Source organism: Dama dama, chromosome 11, assembly GCF_033118175.1.
Source record: "Dama dama isolate Ldn47 chromosome 11, ASM3311817v1, whole genome shotgun sequence".
Taxonomy (NCBI): Eukaryota; Metazoa; Chordata; class Mammalia; order Artiodactyla; family Cervidae; genus Dama; species Dama dama.
Genome location: NC_083691.1, coordinates 93,824,378 through 93,842,566, shown reverse-complemented (window position 1 = coordinate 93,842,566; position 18,189 = coordinate 93,824,378). Strand labels below are relative to the sequence as shown.

General features: G+C 43.8%; 1 long non-coding RNA gene across 1 annotated transcript in view; it reads right to left on the bottom strand.

The window, feature by feature from the left end:
- Positions 1-6,930: 6,930 nt before the first annotated feature.
- Positions 6,931-18,189, bottom strand: part of LOC133065621 (uncharacterized) — a 29,363-nt gene continuing 18,104 nt past the window's right edge. Inside the window, exons 2-3 of the long non-coding RNA XR_009694919.1 lie at positions 7,857-7,972; positions 6,931-7,014 (exon numbers count right to left, since the gene is read on the bottom strand). This is a non-coding gene — a long non-coding RNA (uncharacterized LOC133065621). The remainder of the gene's footprint in view (positions 7,015-7,856; positions 7,973-18,189) is intronic.

Here is an 18,189-nt window from a genome sequence, read left to right as displayed (position 1 = left end):
TTTCCAGCCTTATTATGTAAAGCGGGATTAAAAGGTAACAAATTGAGGCTGTCTAGGAGGAAATACTTTCTTAGGAAATGGATAATTAACCTCTAGCCAATGCTTTAGTAAAATCCAACTCCTCCCTTAAAAAAAAAAAAAAAGATGAGCTATTTATAGCAGCCGAAACAGCATCCACAGTTACATGGACTGCTATTATATTACAAAGACGCCTCTGCTTCCAGGCAAAAAAAAAAAAAAAAAACTGATAGCCAGCTGGGGTCAGGAAGGAAATTTTCCCTTTGGTGTGGGATTTCACAGCTCTGTTATCTAGTAGTGAACCATCCAGGCACTGTCTGGCATTTGCACCTCTATTTGGACACCTGGCTCTTCCATCCAGGGTGCTGGGCTCAAACAAGCCATTGTCTTCCTCCTGGAAGACACACCTGTAGCCTTGTAGTTAGGCAACACCTTGTGTTTCCAAAAAGTAAACACGAGGAATATAATCAAAATTGGTCCTAACACTACTGTTTTTACATCAACAGTCTATAAATATATGGGAGAACTCAATATACGTGTGAAATAAACAGAGCAGGTATGCCTACACGGAGGTAATTCAAAAGACGGCTCTGTAATTTAGCAGCCTGGATCTCAATTGTTGTATTTTTCGGCATGAAAAACACAGATATTATTCATCAAAGTGATTGTCCTGCGCACTTGTATACCTTATATAATTTATTTTTTCGGGGCTTTTTACTTCAAAGAAATCACTCGCTAATGACATTTCAGACTTTAGAAATTTTTCTGATAGCACACCGCTATTCCCTCAGGGGCAGAATTGTGAATAAGTGGATTTTTTAAAGATCATTAACAGATATTACAAACCAATTCAAACGGAGCGTTTTCCTTGCAAATTACCTTTAACTTTTAAAGCCATTGGAAAAAAAAAAAGAAAAAGGAAAAAAGACAGTGAGTGATTTAATTTACTTAGCCTGTCTACAAATCACAGCTTTGCACTCCATCGGCGATCACATTTTTCAACCAAAAAACATCTCTAACTATCTCTAATAGAGATATTTTTCTAAATGATCACGCTCAATGAGTGATATTTCAAAAGATAGTGATGTTTAGTTTTTTGTTTTTTGTTTTTTTTTTTATCACTGAGCAAGTTGCCCTGGAATTGAGAATGTTTAGTTTATTGATATGCTTGAAGCCAAACCAGTCAGCCCTGCACTGCCTGTATCTGTTGCTTAATTAAAACTTGCAGGTAATTAGCAGGTTTATCATTTCTGAGCAAATGGATGGAGAAGCTTTGGTGGTAGATTGTGGAGTTTTTGAGGTAAGGAGGGGCTCTTTTATTTAATGATCAAACCGTCGTTTCCTGGCTAAAGAGCTAATATTTGGGGTGAGAAGCACCTTTATTCCCCACATACATCAGGCCTAGATTCCTATTTGCATCAGCGCCCCGTTGTGTATGTTTTCTATTCAAAGAGCCCCTGTGGACTTCAAAGTGAGTTGCCTGCAAGGCCGAGCTACATGGGAGTCCTGAACGGGGTCGGATCAGGCCCAGAGCCGGGAGAAACCATGCCAAGACCAGCGCATGCTGGAGCCCCCAAACCATGCCACAAAATTAAAGGGTGTCCCCTGCCTATGCCACCCCACAGCGCATGTGGGAAATGTCCCCAGGCTCGCCAAGCGCTACGCTGGCTTCTCAGGCTACTCCTTATAAATATTTGATGAGTGGCACTCCATTTGTAAGGAACTATGTTAATAAGAATATTCTTTGAAATCGGAATCCAACGTAGGTTTTAAAAGGAGTCATTGTTTGAAGGACTACAGGTTTCTCCTTTTTCCTTTTTAAAGTGCAAAGTCAACTTACCAAGAGTCAAATAAAGGGATCCGGTGTCCTTTTGGATAGTCCATCAACCAAAAATGGGTAGGATTCTACTCTGAAAGAAGTTCTATTTTTGGAAGGGTTTATTAAATTATTGAGGGTGTGTGTGCTTAGTCGTTCAGTCATGTCCCACTCTTTGCGACCCCATGAACTGTAATCCTCCAGGCTCCTCTGTCCATGGGATTCTCCAGGAAAGAATACTGGAGTGGGTTGCCATTTCCTCCTCCAGGGGATCTTCCTGACCTGGGCAGGGGCAGGGAGGGGGCTGGGGATTGAACCCAGGTCTCCTGCATTGCAGGTGGATTCTTTATCATCTGAGCCACTAGGGAAGCCTTAAATTCCTTGTAGCTCAGTTGGTAAAGAATCTGCCTGCAGTGCAGGAGACCCGGGTTTAATCCCTGGGTTGGGAAGATCCCCTGGAGAAGGAAATGGCAACCCACTCCAGTATCCTTGCCTGGAAAATCTCATGGACAGAGGAGCCTAGTGGGCTGCAGTCCATGGGGTTGCAAAGAGTCAGGCATGACTGAGCAACTAACACTTACTTACTTACTTAAAGGAATAAAAATGCTAATATTTCTTGAACATCTCTTGCATGCCCGATATTGTCATTCTCTTCTTTTCATCCTTACCAAAATATTATGTAGTAGAAGGTGAAGAATCCAAGAATCCGCCTGCAATGCAGGAGACCCGGGTTTGATCCCTAGGTTGGAAAGATGCCCTGGAGAAGGAAATGGCAACCCACTGCAGTATTCTTGCCTGGGAAACCCCGTGGACAGAGGAGCCTGGTGGGCTACAGTTCATGGAGTCTCAAGAGTTGGACACAAGTGAGCAGCTAAACAACAACCAGGAAAGTTCCCTGGAACAGAGATACACGTTCCTGGGACCTCACACGGGGGGGTGGCCTCACCAAGCCTTTCATCTATATGACAGGTGATGGTTTCTGAAAGTGCTTCACACAATCCAGGTCCTGCAGACAGTGTCTCATCAACTTTTCCTTTCACTTCAGGCTGGCTTCTCAACATCAGCCTTTGTATTTTCATCACTGTAAGCTTGGTCTTTTAACAAAAATGGATCTAAACGGGAATGATTTTTCATGTAATTGGGGTCAAAACAAAAGTTTAAAAATAGAATAAAGTAAAACAGGATGATTTCCACTCACAGAACATCAATCTGTTTATTTTGTGCTCAGTCAACAGATCTTTATATGGGCTGAGTTGGAAGTGCTTCAGCGAGGTGCTAAGATGTTGGATTTCTGAGCACACTTTACCTTGCCTTGACATTTAGGGTGAAATCAAACTTCCAAATCTGAAGCACAGGGAGGGTGAGATGAATTGGGAGATTAGGACTGATGCATATACACTATTGATAATGGTACCATAACTGATGAGAACCTACTATAGAGCACAGGGAATGCTCCGTGGTGACTTAAATGGGAAGGAAATCCAAAAAAAGAGATACCCAGAAACTAACGACATTGTAAAGCAACTATACTCCCATAAAAATTAATTTTAAAAGATTAAAAAAACACAAACCATAAAGCATGTATGGGGCCAGATGTGATCTGATGCCTGACGGCCTCTCAGACCTCATCCTGACAGCTCACTGCTCTGCAGTACACTCTGTGGAGAGGCTGAGTTGCCTCTGCCTTCCTCCACCCTCTGGCCCCGTCTCCTCATTGTTGCTCTTATTGTTCAGGATCGACTGAACACATCTGACTCTGCAATCCCATGAGCTGCAGCACGCCAGGCTTTCCTGTCCTTCACCATCTCCCAGAGTGTTCTTAAACTCATATCCATTGAGTCAGTGATGCCATCCAACTTTCTCATCCTTTGTTGCCCCCTTCTCCACCTGCCCTCAATCTTTCCCAGTATCAGGATCTTTTCCAACGAGTCGGCTCTTCGCATCATGTGGCCAAAGTATTGGAGCTTCAGCATCGGCCCTTCCAACAAATGTTCAGGTTTGACTTCTTTAAGGATTAACTGGTTGGATCTCCTTGCAGTCCAAGTGACTCTCAAGAGTCTTCTCCAGCACCACAATTGTTAATTTGGTTTAAAGTTACTCTCCTCAGAAAGTGCTTGCATTGCCTTCAAATCCAAAACAGTCCAGCCCTGATAGTCACCCATTTCCACTTCCTTCAGAGCATCATTTCCTCTGTTAGCTTAGTCCCTCATGAAGCATCCATCTCCCCAGCTCAGCTGAGCCTCCAGAAGGTCAGAGATCATCACAGTCTGTCCCCCAATTCATCTCCCAGTCTGTGCACAGTCCCTGGCACAGGGAATATCGTTGGCTGAAAGCAGCTTTACCTGGTGTAAAAGAACATAAAACGCCAGGCAGATACTCTGTCATTGGCTGCTGAGGCAGCTCTTGAACTGAGGAAGAAAAGCTCTCCCTTTTCCTCCCTCACAAGCTCAAGTTCTTTCCCCTGCAATTGATCCCTGCCTCCTCTCTGCCAGACAGACATGCACACCTGATCTGGAAGGAATGCCTGTGTTTACTCCCAGGCCAGGAAGTCTTACCTGTTGGCAGGGTCCTGCCTGCCAAGGAGGCACAGCTCCCCCGTCATCTGAGTGCTAGGCAGCCATGAGTTCAGTGTCCGAGGGGCCAGGTGTGGTTCTCAGGGGCTGCAGGGGCTCCTCTGTCCAAGTCAGCAGCATCCCAGAACTCAGCTCCCATCACCTCCTAAATTGCTGACCCTGATGCGGGGTGGAGTGTTTTGTTTTCTTGATTGGATCACTTCCAAATTAAAGAAGGACTATATAATAGTTGTAACAAGGGAAACAACACTTAGAAATGGAGTAAAAGCAAAGCTAATTCTTTCTCCCCCTCACAACTCACTACCACTCTCTGAAGATTACCAGAGGCAGGCACGCGTACGCCTATATCCCTGTGTTGTATACAAAATGATACAATGTATATTAAGTATATTTATACTTAACATGTGTATGTGTTAAGTCACGTCAGTTGTGTCCAACTGGAGTACAACTTCAGTATAACATAATTATAACTTACATATACATACCTAAGTATAACACATGTATATATAATTATATATTTGCTGTTGTTTTTGTTCAGCCTTTCAGTTATATCTGACTCTTTTCGACCCCATAGACTGTAGCCTGTCAGGCTCCTCCGTGCATGGAATTTCCCAGGCAAGAACACTGGAGTGGGTTGCCATTTCCTTCTCCAGAGGATCTTCCCAACCCAGGGATCGAATCCGCATCTCCTGCATCTCCTGCACTGGCAGACAGGTTCTTTACCACTGAGCCACCTGGGAAGCTCATAACTAGATAACGAATATATAGAATTTCACATCAGCGGGGCTGTGTATATGCTGGGGGGACTTTACTGCAGGATCGCATCTTCACTCAATGGCCGCTTATCTATGTCTGTCACTTGCCCTTCTTAGGTGTGGCTACTCCAGGGACTTTCTGAGAAGATGGGTGGGACCACACAAGACCACAGCTGTGTGCAGCGGTGCTGGTTTCCCCTTCTCTTCGGAAACACGCCTGTCTTGGTCACACAGGGATTCAGATGCATTTTCAGAGAAGCGACACAGCTGGTGTTTGCTGTCGGATGATGGTTTGAGGACATCTGAAGAGGTGCCTGCCCGACCCCCGCCTTGGGGAGGTCCAGACCAGCCCTGGGCACCATCTCCTTGGCTTTCTTTAACTCCCCGGCCCACGGTGCTCCCTTCCGTTTCTTTTTTCTTTTTTTTCCTCGCTTCCATTTCTAACTGGCTCCCATTTCGAGTTGCCAGCCCCTGTATTGCCTCTGACCTTGTCTATTTCCAGCAGCCTTCTCTCAGGAGCAAATCTCAAGGTCAAGGCTTCATTGACTTCCTCTCAGGTGCCTCTGCCCTCCAGTCCTCGGAGAGAGCCTCCCACACCTTCATTGGGTGCCCATCGACTCAGCCCAGCTGTCTCCAGGTGGCCATTCCCTCTGACTCTCACCCTACAGACCACAAACTTGGTCAACACAGCTGTGAGCTGCTGTGTAGGTTTCAAACATATTCAAGGAGTTTATTTCAACCAGTTATTACAATAGCCCATAAAGTAGAGAGGGTTACATATACTGGCCCCTCAAATATATGGGTCTTAAGAACATTAACAGGAAATTTGCTAAAAAGATGTTAAAATGGTCACATAAAAATAGTCAGTTTTGCTGTTAGTGAAAGGAATACACAGTATAGTAACATTGCTATACTTTTTGCCTATGGAAGAGCAAATATTTCTAAGGATGAACAATACTCTGTTCAACAAGGGAGGACAGTGGCCAGATCCTTTAACCTCTCAAAGGTAGGAGGATGTATTGGTGGTACTGCTCTGATCGATAACTTGCCATTCTTGCCTGGAGAACCCTGTGGACCGAGGAGCCTGGCAGGCTACACTCCACGGGGTCTCAAAGAGTCCAACATGACTGAAGTGACTTAGCATGCATGAAAGCTCAACCAAGTTCTCCTCAAGCATTCTCTCCATCTGCCTCTTGAATAGGCACTGCCGTCCCCGACTGTTTCTAGAAGACATTCCCCTTTCCTTGCAGGATGGAGCCCCCTCTCCCAACACCGACGCAGGATCTCCCAGCGCAGAGGCCACCCCAGGAAGCACAGCACTGTCACAGTCTGAAGGAAGTCCTTGCAGCCTCTGGGGTACCATTTTGTCACCCCCTGGGACCACTGCCATGGTCCAAGTCAACTCAAGGCATCTGCTGTGAGTTGGCTTTTTCCCACAAACAGTGAAGAATTTGTGTTGATTCTTCCCCAGAAGGTCACTGGTGACCAGTGACCCTCAGGGGGTCCACAGGGGGACCATGGACAAGTGAATCAGCCCTCCTGGGGACTGAACTCATGACCTCATTAGCACAGGGCTCTCATCAACAGAGCCACATGGCACATACCTCATTAAGGCACTGAGGCAGTATTCTGCTAAATGTTAATTCTTAGATTAACTACAGATGAGTAGAGTTCCTAGAGGGGAAAAAGAAATGAGAGAGATGTGTGCATTCTTTAAAGGAAACGTGGGTCATCAGTAGATGGTCCCTTTGGTTCATTTTGAGATTGAATTTCAGCATCAGAAGGTGACACTCATCGGGATCCACGGTGCCATATTTTGGTTTTTTTTTTCATCAATATCCTGGCCAGAAGACTGTCAGGGAAAAAAAGCAAATGGTGTCACTTCCCCATTTGGCCAAACTGCATAAGGATTCTGTAGCAATTCCTCCAAAGTTCAAGCTTCAAACACAGGCGGCATGAGGGAAAGGGTTCTCCCATCTGAGGGAGAGGTGGTCCTTCCCATATGCGAAGGGCTGGGCCCTCCTACCCCCCCCCCCGCCCCCCAACACCCCACAGAACCCTAATCCCTGTGGCCAGAAGCCCCTCCTCTGGGCCTGTGTCAGTCACTCTGCAGCTCAGTCAGCCCCCCTCCAACCCCCCTCACCTCCGTTTACCTTATCCCCAGCCGGTCCCTGAGGGACCCGTTTTACAAATAGCAACTATGGTTTGGAGCTGAGTTTCAACACCAACTCTGTATCCTGTGTCAGATTACGTCTCTATGAATATTCCACCGGCTGCACAGCTCTGAAGAGACGTTTCCGCTTTCAGGCCATTTCAACTTCAGTCGCTCCCACCCCTGACAGCGATCTTTGAAACTGATAGGGCCCCGATAGAAGCCAGAAGAAATTTTTTTAAAATATTAATAATCATGGGCGAGGTTCCCAGTCTTTGTAATCTTGTGGAAGAGCCCCCTGGAGGAAAGCACACTTGAATTGAACGTGTGCCCACGCGAACTCGTCCATGGAAAAGCCTGCTCGGAAATACATGGATGTTTTGCAGGAGAATTTCTATGATGGGGGAGAGGAGGCTAAGTCAGTCATCTGCACTTACCACCTTTTGCCTCAGGAGCTTGAAAGACCATCTTTAAACACTCAGGTTTGTTCCCACTGCAAGAGAAGCCCCACCGCACCCAGGCATTCAGTGGAGAAGACTAACCTCTTAGGAGCAGCCCAGCTCTGCCATGCACTGCCCCCACCGCGTGCCAGCTCATTGGGGTGGGGGTGAGGGGGCAGGGAAAGTTAGTATCTGCTTCGAGCTGGTCATTTCCTCACCTGTAAAATGATGATAGTCATAGTTACTGCAAAATAGTCACTGTCTCCACATGGAATAAAGGACATCAAATTCTTTATTCGAGTGCCTGGAACACAGTAACTCCTCACTGAAACTTAACTACTTCTAACTGACTTCACCCTGTATGACAGGCTCAAGGTCCATGAGAAAAGCAAATATCATATATTAATGCATATTCATGGGATCTAGAAAAATGGTACAGATGAACCTATTTGCAGGGCAAGAGTAGAGATGCGGATGTAGAGAATGGACATGTGGACACAAGGGGAAGGGGAGTGTGGCGTGAACTGGAAGATGAGGACTGACGCATATACACTGTCGTGTGTGAAGGGAGTCCAGTCTGGTTCTCTGTGACGACCCAGAGGGGTGGGATTGGGGGTGGGAGGGAAAGGTTCAAGAGGGAGGGGATATATATATATATATATATATATATATATACACAATTCACTTTGTTGTATAGCAGAGACTAACACAACTTGGAAAGCAATTCCGATTAGAAATAATAATTATAAAAAAAAAGAAATAATAATTATAAAATTTTAATTCAAATTTTAAAAATGAATAGATAATTTTTAAATTGTTTAAAGAAACTTAACTATTGTAGCTACTATGTGCCTCCTGATCACCTCAGGGCCTATATCTGCATCCCAGACACCCTTCCCTTTATAAACCTAAAACAAGAATTAAGTTGTATGACAACCACAGTGGTATGTCCACGAAGAAGACACTGGTGATTAGACTGACCACAGCCACTTGCAACGAGTGTGCTCTGATTCCAACAACTAAGAGGCAGCAGCCTGCACTGAAAACAGCTAGCCCTGATTTTTAAACAATGCCTTTAAAAATGTTTCCTTCTGAAATGCGCTATAAATGGCATCAGGAATTTTCCAAACTGGCATGATCAAAATACACGATCTTAAAATCATAATTCTCTACAACATACCAAAATCATAGTCAGCCTAAAGATTCTCAGAAATTTGGAATTCTGCATGCCTTAAAAAAAATTCAATTCAAATAAAATCAGTCTAAGTATATTGTTATGAAAATACAATCTGAGATTCTATATTTGAGGAACACTCTTATAAGCATTTAGTAAGTTACAATTTAAAAACTTCTACTCAAGTTCAAGTTGACAGTTAGGGACTAAATAAATAGAAACTAAATTGATGAATAGTATCTCTCTTACAGCTGTGGGCTCCATTTGCTACTCTAATCTCCAGCAGGAAATATTAGCTCAATAAAATAAATACTTTTAATATCTTCTATGCATTTCCTCAAACCATGCCAACGCACTTATCTATGGCTTGCTTAGAAGATTTGTTAAGTACCCCCCCTTCACTTACTTAACAGAGGATGTTTGATGTTCTAACAAACATGGAGGAACAACATGAGGGCACATTGTTTTAAGGCACTGAGCCCTTAATCACTTCCAGTTCTGATTCATCAGAAAAATAGTACTCGAGGAATTTTTTTTTTTTTGGTCACAAAATATTGTCTTTAATTTTGAGATACTTACTTCTTGCCAGAAAATGATACTGTATTTTTGTCCTAATGATGAAGGATGAAAGATGGGGAGAATTCCATTTGGTGATTATTGGACCACAAAGAAGTAAACTGATTCAGAAAACAAATCCCCAGAAGAAAAATAAAACATATTATGTGAGGTGGGAGCACGGAATTCTTGGCATCTATTCAATTGGGGCCGGGATTGGTAATTTAATAACATCCTTGTTTTGTTAATATTTGGGAGTGGGGTAAAGCCCCAGGGCTTTAGCTTTGGGCTAGATTCCTTCTACTCCCTACCATTACCTCAACCAGCAACAGTGTTTAAAGACACAAATCCCAGGGGCCTCACAAAGGATTGTTAAATCACAGGCCTCGGGCAGGGGTTCAAGATGCCATCCTTCCCACGTAAGCCAAAGCGACGAGGGAACCTTGATCTCCTCAGTTCAGCGGGCAATGGGAACACGTCCAAAGAAAGCCCACTCTGACCACTGTCCCCAGAGGCCCTGAGCATCACACCCGATTCAGAGCAGATGGGTGACCTCGTGAAGAGAAACCTGCCAATTGCCACAATTCTGCCAAAGCATTCTGATTCACGGGCTAATTGTGCCACTTTCCTTCAGACTGGTCCTTCTAGCTTCCCCTGCTGGTTGCTGAGCAGAGTTTGGCAGGGAAAAAAAAACAACAGCTTTGGCTTTGGAAATCCTGGCCACACTTGTGCACGTCAAAAAAACATACCTGAGTGATGCGTGTGGTAAAGGAATTCAGTTGGTGCTTCAGTAAATTCTGCCCTTTCCTGGAACCTGGAGGTCATGGACTGTGTCATTTTTCTTTTTTTCCTTTTTTTTTTTTTTTTAGCTCTTTCAAGTTTAAATGAGGGGATAAAGTAGCACAGGAAGAAAATGAAAAGAAAAAAAAAACATTCAAATTGAAGAGGGTGACAGGTTTAATCCAAACTCAGTCCCAAACACAGTTCTGAGTTGTTACTTTCTTCCATAACCTTTTAATTCCTAGATTTATGTAATGTGTAGGAATAAAACAAAGAAAGTGTAGTCGCTCAGTCGTGTCCAACTCTTTGCGACCCCATGGACACCACGCCCCTCAGTCCATGGGATTTTCTAGGCAAGAGTACTGGAGTGGGTTGTCATTTCCTTCTCCAGGGAATCTTTCCGACCCAGGGATCGAACCCAGGTCTCCCGCATTGTAAACAGATGCTTTACCGTCTAAGCCAAAAGTTGCCTTGTAATTACTAAAAATCTCACCAGTGTTATGATCTCCATGATGGTGTAAGAGAAACATCATACGGGTAACACAAGTGTGACAGACAGTGTACTAGTGATGCTGGCAATGGTGACTGTGATGATGGAAGTGGAGGCGGTGATGATGATGGTGGTGGTGAAGATGGTGTTGGGGATTAGTCATTTCCCCAAAAAATGAATTAAACACTTGAACTCACATATTAGAGGCTTGAAAGGTCTCTACTGATCTTCTCTCAGTCTTAGCTTCCTTATTGGGGTCAATATTTGGTTAATCTGATCACAAAGATGTTCTTCGATGAAAACTTGAAAAGCACTTTCAAGAGAAAGGAAAGAAGAGGAGCTGAAGCAACTGTTTAAGAGGTGTGTTTCTCTCCGCCAGTGAGTTTCTGTTCTTCATTATTATTTTCATCCTAATCGTGGGCACTGAAAGCATTGCAGAGTATTATAGGCATCCAAGGAGGCCAAACAGCCAGTTCCTGGAGACTGTCGTGGAGACATGAGACACTGTGTTAGGGAGGTTCAAAAATGTCTTGGTGTTTTTCAGTCACTCAGTCGCGTCTGACTCTTTGTGACCCCATGGACTGCCAGCACGCCAGGCTTCCCTGTCCTTCACCATCTCCCAGAGTTTGCTCAAACTCATGTCCATTGAGTCAGTGATGCCATCCAACCATCTCATCCTCTGTCACCCCTTTCTCCTCCCGCCCTCAATCTTTCCGAGCACCAGGGTCTTTTCCAATGAATCGGCTCTTTGCATCAGGTGACCAAAGTTTTGGAGTTTCAGCCTCAGCATCAACCCTTCCAATGAATATTCAGGGTTGAAAACGTCTAGGACAGAGAAATATGCCCTGTAAGTGCCTATTACGATAAATAGAGAGAAATCCTTGTCCTGTATGGTTTTGTGTAACTGAGGATGAGATCCTCATAGGCAGTTTATTTGCATTTCTCTTCCCCCACCTTCTGGGCTCAGAGTAGGATTGAATGGACCAGACTACTGTGTAGTCAGGTGTGATCATGTGACTTTTTGACCAATGAGATGTGAGGAATGACAGGTGTCACTTCAGGACAGAAGCTATAGAAGTCAGCACAAGCTTCCCCAGGTCCCATTACCTCCTGCTGTGGTGAGTGTGGAATCAGGTACAGCAGAAACCCCGGCATTCTGCATCCATAAATGTCTACAATTGAAGGACACTCTTGCAACCGACAAGGGACAAGAAATGGGATCAAGGAGCAAACTTGTTATTGTAAGTCACTGAGATTTTGATGGCTATTTTCTATTTTCACAGCATAACCTTCTCTACCCGAACAGATACAACTGGCAAAGAGCCAAAACAAGAGAGTTGAAAGTCAGTGGTGGTCACATGGGAAAGAAAGAATCTTTCTGAGAATGGACCAAATCCTCAAAAAGACTCTGTGATCGAATTGCTAACTCCGAGACATTTAATCGTTCCCTAGCGAAGGTCTATTTGAGACAAAAAGTGCTCAGGAAAAAGGTTTGACATGACCTGCAAGCAATTGGAAGTCACCATAACCCACTCGGACGGCAAGGTAATTTGGCATCTCCTTGGATGAATTTTATTTCCAACAATAAAGCACCTTCTCACCACTGTCCAGCAGACAGATTCCTTCTCATCTGCAGAACTGTTCATTTAAAGACGGCACTGCTCAAGATATAAGCCTCCTTTAAGGAACTCTACTTTTAAGAAAACCAAGTCTCACAAAATTAGTACATTTCCACATTCAAAGTGAGGTGGCAAATGTGAAAAGCCATCTGTGCCCACCCTCCCCTCCACCCTTCAGACTTCCCCACCACCCAGAGCTTCAGCTCTGCATGAAAAATCTAACACATGCAAAGCATAGAGGCTCTTTGAAAATTTGGCCCAGTGTGTGTCTTCTATGTGAGTCGCCGTCTCACAGAGTCTTGCCAACAACAGCAAAGAGGAAAGAAAAGGAAAGGTTTTCTTTTCTCTGAACTTGGGATTGAAACATAAAACTCCTCTCTTCTAACGGGCTGAATGGCTCCAATTTTCTACACTCGGGAGGACCTCTTCGTCCCCACTGCCTTCATAATATCCACATGGCTTTTCAGTGCGCATTTCTTCCCTCCCAAGTGAACTGCATGGCAGCAGTGGTCCCAAGTGGGTCACTGTCGAGGGGCCCAGAGTCCTCAGCAGCCCCCAGGATCATCGTAAAGATGAAGCAAGATGGACGATCTGAATACTCTTTGAAACACTAGAAGCACTACATTCACAGCATTATTTCTCCCATCACATCTCCCGGGTCTGCTGCGTCTGACATAAGCTTTAAGTGTTCTGCAGTCTCTAAGTGCAGGGCAAAGTCACATTCACTGGAAACATCCCAGCGCACAGCTCACACAAAAACTCTTAAGAGTTGGGTGTTGGAATCTCCAAGAATGCAGAGAGGTGCAGAGAATCCAGTGTTCCCCAGGGTGAAACCAACAGTGGAAAGGGGAGAGCCCCAGTCAGAACCTGCCTTCCTCTCCCTTGATTCAATGCTTACATAGAGCAACATTCCACCTGGGGGTCCTCCTGGGACCAGCCAAGTCTGTTTCAAAAGGATGGGTGTGGATGCACCATTTATTTAGCCATCAAGAGACGGTCCTAAACTGCCCCTGCAAAGTGGGCTCATCAGAACTCTTCACCTAGAGTCTCTTGGATGGACCCAAAGCCCACCAGACAAAGAACCCAAGAAGGCAAGTGAGGAAGAACAGGACAGGGTCTGCGCCCGTGAGAAGAGGGCAGGACTGAGCAACTTCATAAAAGAAAAAATGAGGGAGCAAGTCCAAAAGAAAATCGTATGAAAATTAGTTGCCTGTCATGAAATGTCCGATAGCTTGGGACAACTCTAGTGGAAGAAGACAACAGACCATGTCCATAAAAGCAGAGAGAACAGGAAAAGATAAGGATGCAGGGATAAAGGGTGGTCAGTAGATGCATGAAGGACTTTGAGAGGGAAACTTGGTGGTGGGGCAGAAAAGAAATAACAGCAACATCCCTGGGAAAGAAAGGATCCTTGGAGCAAAGCAAAGAATAGCACATGTGGGCATGAGATGTTTGATTTTAAGTATTAAAGGAACATGAAAGTGAAATGAAAGTGTTAGTCACTCAGTCGTGTCCAGCTCTTTATCACCCCATGGACTATAACCCACCAGGCTCCCCTATCCATGGGATTTTCCAGGCAAGAGTGCTGGAGTGTGTAGTCATTTCCTTCTCCAGGGGATCTTTCCGACCCAGGGATCGAACCCAGGTCTCTTGCATTGGCAGGGGGATTCTTTACCATCTGAGCCATCAGGGAAGCCCAGGAAATATTGAAAGGGGGTAAGGACCAAAGGGAAGAAAATCCATAGCAATGGAAGGGAAACAAAAAAAAAAAACCAAGAGGTTTGAAATGGCCAAAATGATTTCTGCAAAAATAGTATATCCACAACTGTCTCCTTAGAAAACAAGTTGAAAAGGTATCCAAGGCACCAGAAACATCAGCAAAGGCCAATTCATCTGACTCAGGTTAAGAAAGCTGATAAAAACCATGAGCTACTTTAAACAGCATAACTGAAAGACGAGAAAGGGAAGCCTTCTAATATTCAAAACATATGCAGGTTTCTAAATAATATTTTGGTTGCAAAACTCCAGGTTTCTAGCTAAGCCTTTTTCTCTACTTGCTTTCCTACTTTATGTACCCCAAGATGTACACATTCATCTCCAATAATTGACCAAAAAAAAAAAATCTTTGCAAGCTCTATCTTCACTTCTTTGCAAATGGCATCACAAGAAATTCCTCACTTGGAAAAACACGTCCAGACTCCTTTAGAGCATTCTTTGATTTTGATCTCCTTGAACCATCCAATTTATTTTTTTAATTTAGCTCTACTTAATTTGTTTACTGAGTTAACTGGTTCACCAACTTAACTGGAATTTATAGATGAATTATCACTCATTTTGGTCTAAACAGCCCAGCTGTTTAAGAATATAGACACATGATGTACTTTCCTCAATAGTAATTAATTTGCACTGCTCCCTCGCAGCAGATCATTGACAAAATGGTTTTTCTTAAATTCTGGATCTACAAGAGGAACCCTCAGTATGGCACAGCAAATACCCATGAATTCCCAAGGTTGAAGGAATAGTTTTACAAGCCAGGCCACTTGATCTACATAATTTAGTAGCCCATGCCTTTTCCTATGGAGACTCATACTTTTAAAAAGCACATTACCTTATCTCTTTTAATCACTTTTCTCATCAGAATAAAAAATATATTTTGATATTATAAGGAAATATCCAATTGATAATATAAGGAAAAATGGAAATTTGAGAACTTGTGTAGTATTCTCAAAATGACTAGTCAACAAAGGAAATGTTTCTATATTTAAAATGATAATGCGTTCCATCTCAGAAGGTAAACATATAGTTTAGGCAACCGTCCCAGCCATTTTTGCAAAGTCATGGTCCTGTTTTCTAAATCACACCTGGAGAAGAGTTGTAGAGATTTCCAGCGTCAGTGCCTGCACTGGAGAGCAGAGAGGGAACTGAGCAGCTGATTTTTCTCTCCATCCCGATGCCTGTTTCATATTTACTCAGCAAAACTGCTCTGGAATTCACATAAATAAATAAATAAATACAGAAGTTCAAGAGACAGAAGAAAATGTTCCCTAGGCACAGACCCCAGACTAGAAACCAAGCAGGGGGGTCTCAGTTCCCACCTGTGCCAATGCATAACTTCTCCCAGGTGGAACTCTACCCCCAGTTCTGAATCGTGCTATCCAGCCCCCAAATTACCATGATGGACAAATGAGGTTTCCAAATCCGAATAAGGAATGTACTTAAGTATGGAGGAACCACCCAAGCCTTAGGGAAAGGACTTAGGAAAGTCTGGATAAGGTGCCTGGCAGGAGTGGCAGAGATCTTTTTTCATTGGTTTATTCTCCATCACCTTCCATTTCCTGGGATGTCTTAATGATCTTCTGCAGAGGGGAACTAGGAAGTCATTGTCATACTTTCAACCTGTAAGGGTATTTCTTCTAAGGTGCTCTGGACATAATTTATTTCAGTTCTTCTTGGAAGTCAAATAGCATTAACGCCTATGAATAAACAGATACATTGTTGATGGAAGGGGTGATGGTTCACCTAAGCCTAAATCACCACGGCATGCCATTCAATTTTATTTTGGTTGCTTTATCCATGTACACAGAGAGTTTCCCCTGAGAATATTCTGAGGTAGAAAGCTCAAATGTCATTTAAAGCCCAGAGTGGCTGTTCTTCCCTGGGGATGAGTAGGGGGGGGTGGGGAGGGAGAATCAGAGGCAGCCAGATATGGAGCTTCAGGGTACAAAACTTGGTCACTCAGATCTCCTCTAATGTAGACAAATGCCGCTGAGTGTTGGCAGTCTTCTACTTCACTTCCTTCCAAAGATGAGAACGTGGCATCATTACCCAAATTGTCTCAGACCTCCCCTTTCCTGGGGTTGCCTGAAACACAGGCTAAACCAGAGTTTCTTTCCATCAAGGTGAACAACGGGAAGAAGCAGGTTCATAACTCAGTTGCTTCAGGAAACATTCAGTGTAAGACATAGTTCTTCTTTGGACAAGGCTTTGGAACATTACCGTTATGGTCTTTTAGGGGAAAAAAATACAGTTTTGTTTCTTTCCTCATCAAAATTTGGTCTGTGATATTTCAATACTTAATCACGTCTCTTTTTTGATCATTTCAGTTGGTCATGAAAAGTTCTGTCAGCCGTTAGAAAGAAGAATTAATAATAAATAAATCCCTATGTTCTCAGATTTCCTAGTGTCATCAGGACACGTCATGATGTATATGATTTGTCAGAATTGGTATGAAGTTCGTGACCACAGACATCTCCATAGAGGACCCTCCCCCAGAAAAAACTGTCTCCGTGGGGGCTTGAACTCAGAAAAAGTTATCACCTCTGTTGTACTGAATGAGTTTTTAATAAATCTGCAATATAGAAAAGTATGTGGGGAATGAGAGGAAAGAAAGGTAGAGTGGGTGCCGGCCTCTGAGGCTGGAATCTGGTTTGCGGCATGTGTGTAGAGTTAGCCCACCCCGGCATGATCCATCTCAAGGGTTCATTAATAACTAAATCTGAGAGAATCTGTCCAATAAACACCTTTCAAATTAAGAATTTTTGCACAATAGATCATGTCAGCTTCAGAGGTTGGGGCTCTATGACACCGCCATAACTAACTATAAAGTGAAAATTTTAGAAAGCCTTGCGGATGTCAGAGCTACATCATGTGAAATATATAGAAATTGAGAGTTACTGTATTTCCTGAGGCCAGGAGTGCCCATTACCACAATATTCTACTTAGAAAAGGTCCGTCTCGCCTGGCTGACCATGTCCCTGCAGCCTGGCGCTGTGCTCCTCTCCCAGGGTAACCACTGGACAGGCCCCGGCCACCCTGGCTTTCTTCATTTGCCCAACTCCAAGGAAGGAATTCTCTCTGACCTTGGGGTTGAAATATCAAGCCGAACCTCTTGGAATTTATCATTAGCCTGGCATCTGCGCTCAGCAATAGAGCCTCTGAATTCAAAACAGGACTGTTTCCTGGCTCAGAACTTCAGCTCCAAATTCCTTGGGCTCAAAAACTGATGGGAAAACAGATCTTCAGCATTCTTCTGATTTAAAAATCATTCAAACTGACAACAGATAAGAAATTGACAAGGAGATGCGAAAGCCTTCATTTACATAGCTGTCTCTCTTCCTTCTACACAGTGAAGAACAGAGCATCCTTAACCTTGGTTTTCTCACTTCTCTCAGTTTAAAGCACAGCCCATAACATTAATTAAAGTGTGTGTGTGTGTGAGCTGGAGGGTAAAAGTTATATTTCATATGCTGTGCCACATGGCATTCTAGAGGAACTGTACAATTTTTAGGTGTGCTTTTTTTTCCCCCTCAACTTGCTATGTACTCAGCCCTGCTTGCTCCTCAGCCTAGCCTCATGCAGAAACTCCACAAGAGCAACCTAAAAATGGATGCAGTGGGTAGAACAAATGCTGAGGGCATTGGTGGCTTAAGCATGTTGATAGATGGAGTAAGTTTCTGGCTGGAAAATGCAGGTGCTGGACGGGGCATCTGAGGTTACCTACTACAATCCTTTTGTTTCACAGATAGGTCCTGCAGGAGGTGGGTTCAATGACTAGTAAGGGGTAACCCCAAGTATTTCTTATGATTTCAAGTCTTTCCACTCTACCAGGACAATTAGCCTCTCTGAGATACAGACGTAAGTTAGATCTCTTTCGGGGGGAAAGTTATCTGCTTATCTACACTTCCTAGTGTTTGAATGTCAACTCAGGAGCGTCACAGAGACCCTGAAGTTTACCTCTGAATGTTACTGGGCCCATGGTCCCCGAGTTAAGAACTAACATAACCAAGGAAGCAAGTCTCCTAAGTAGAAAACAGTATT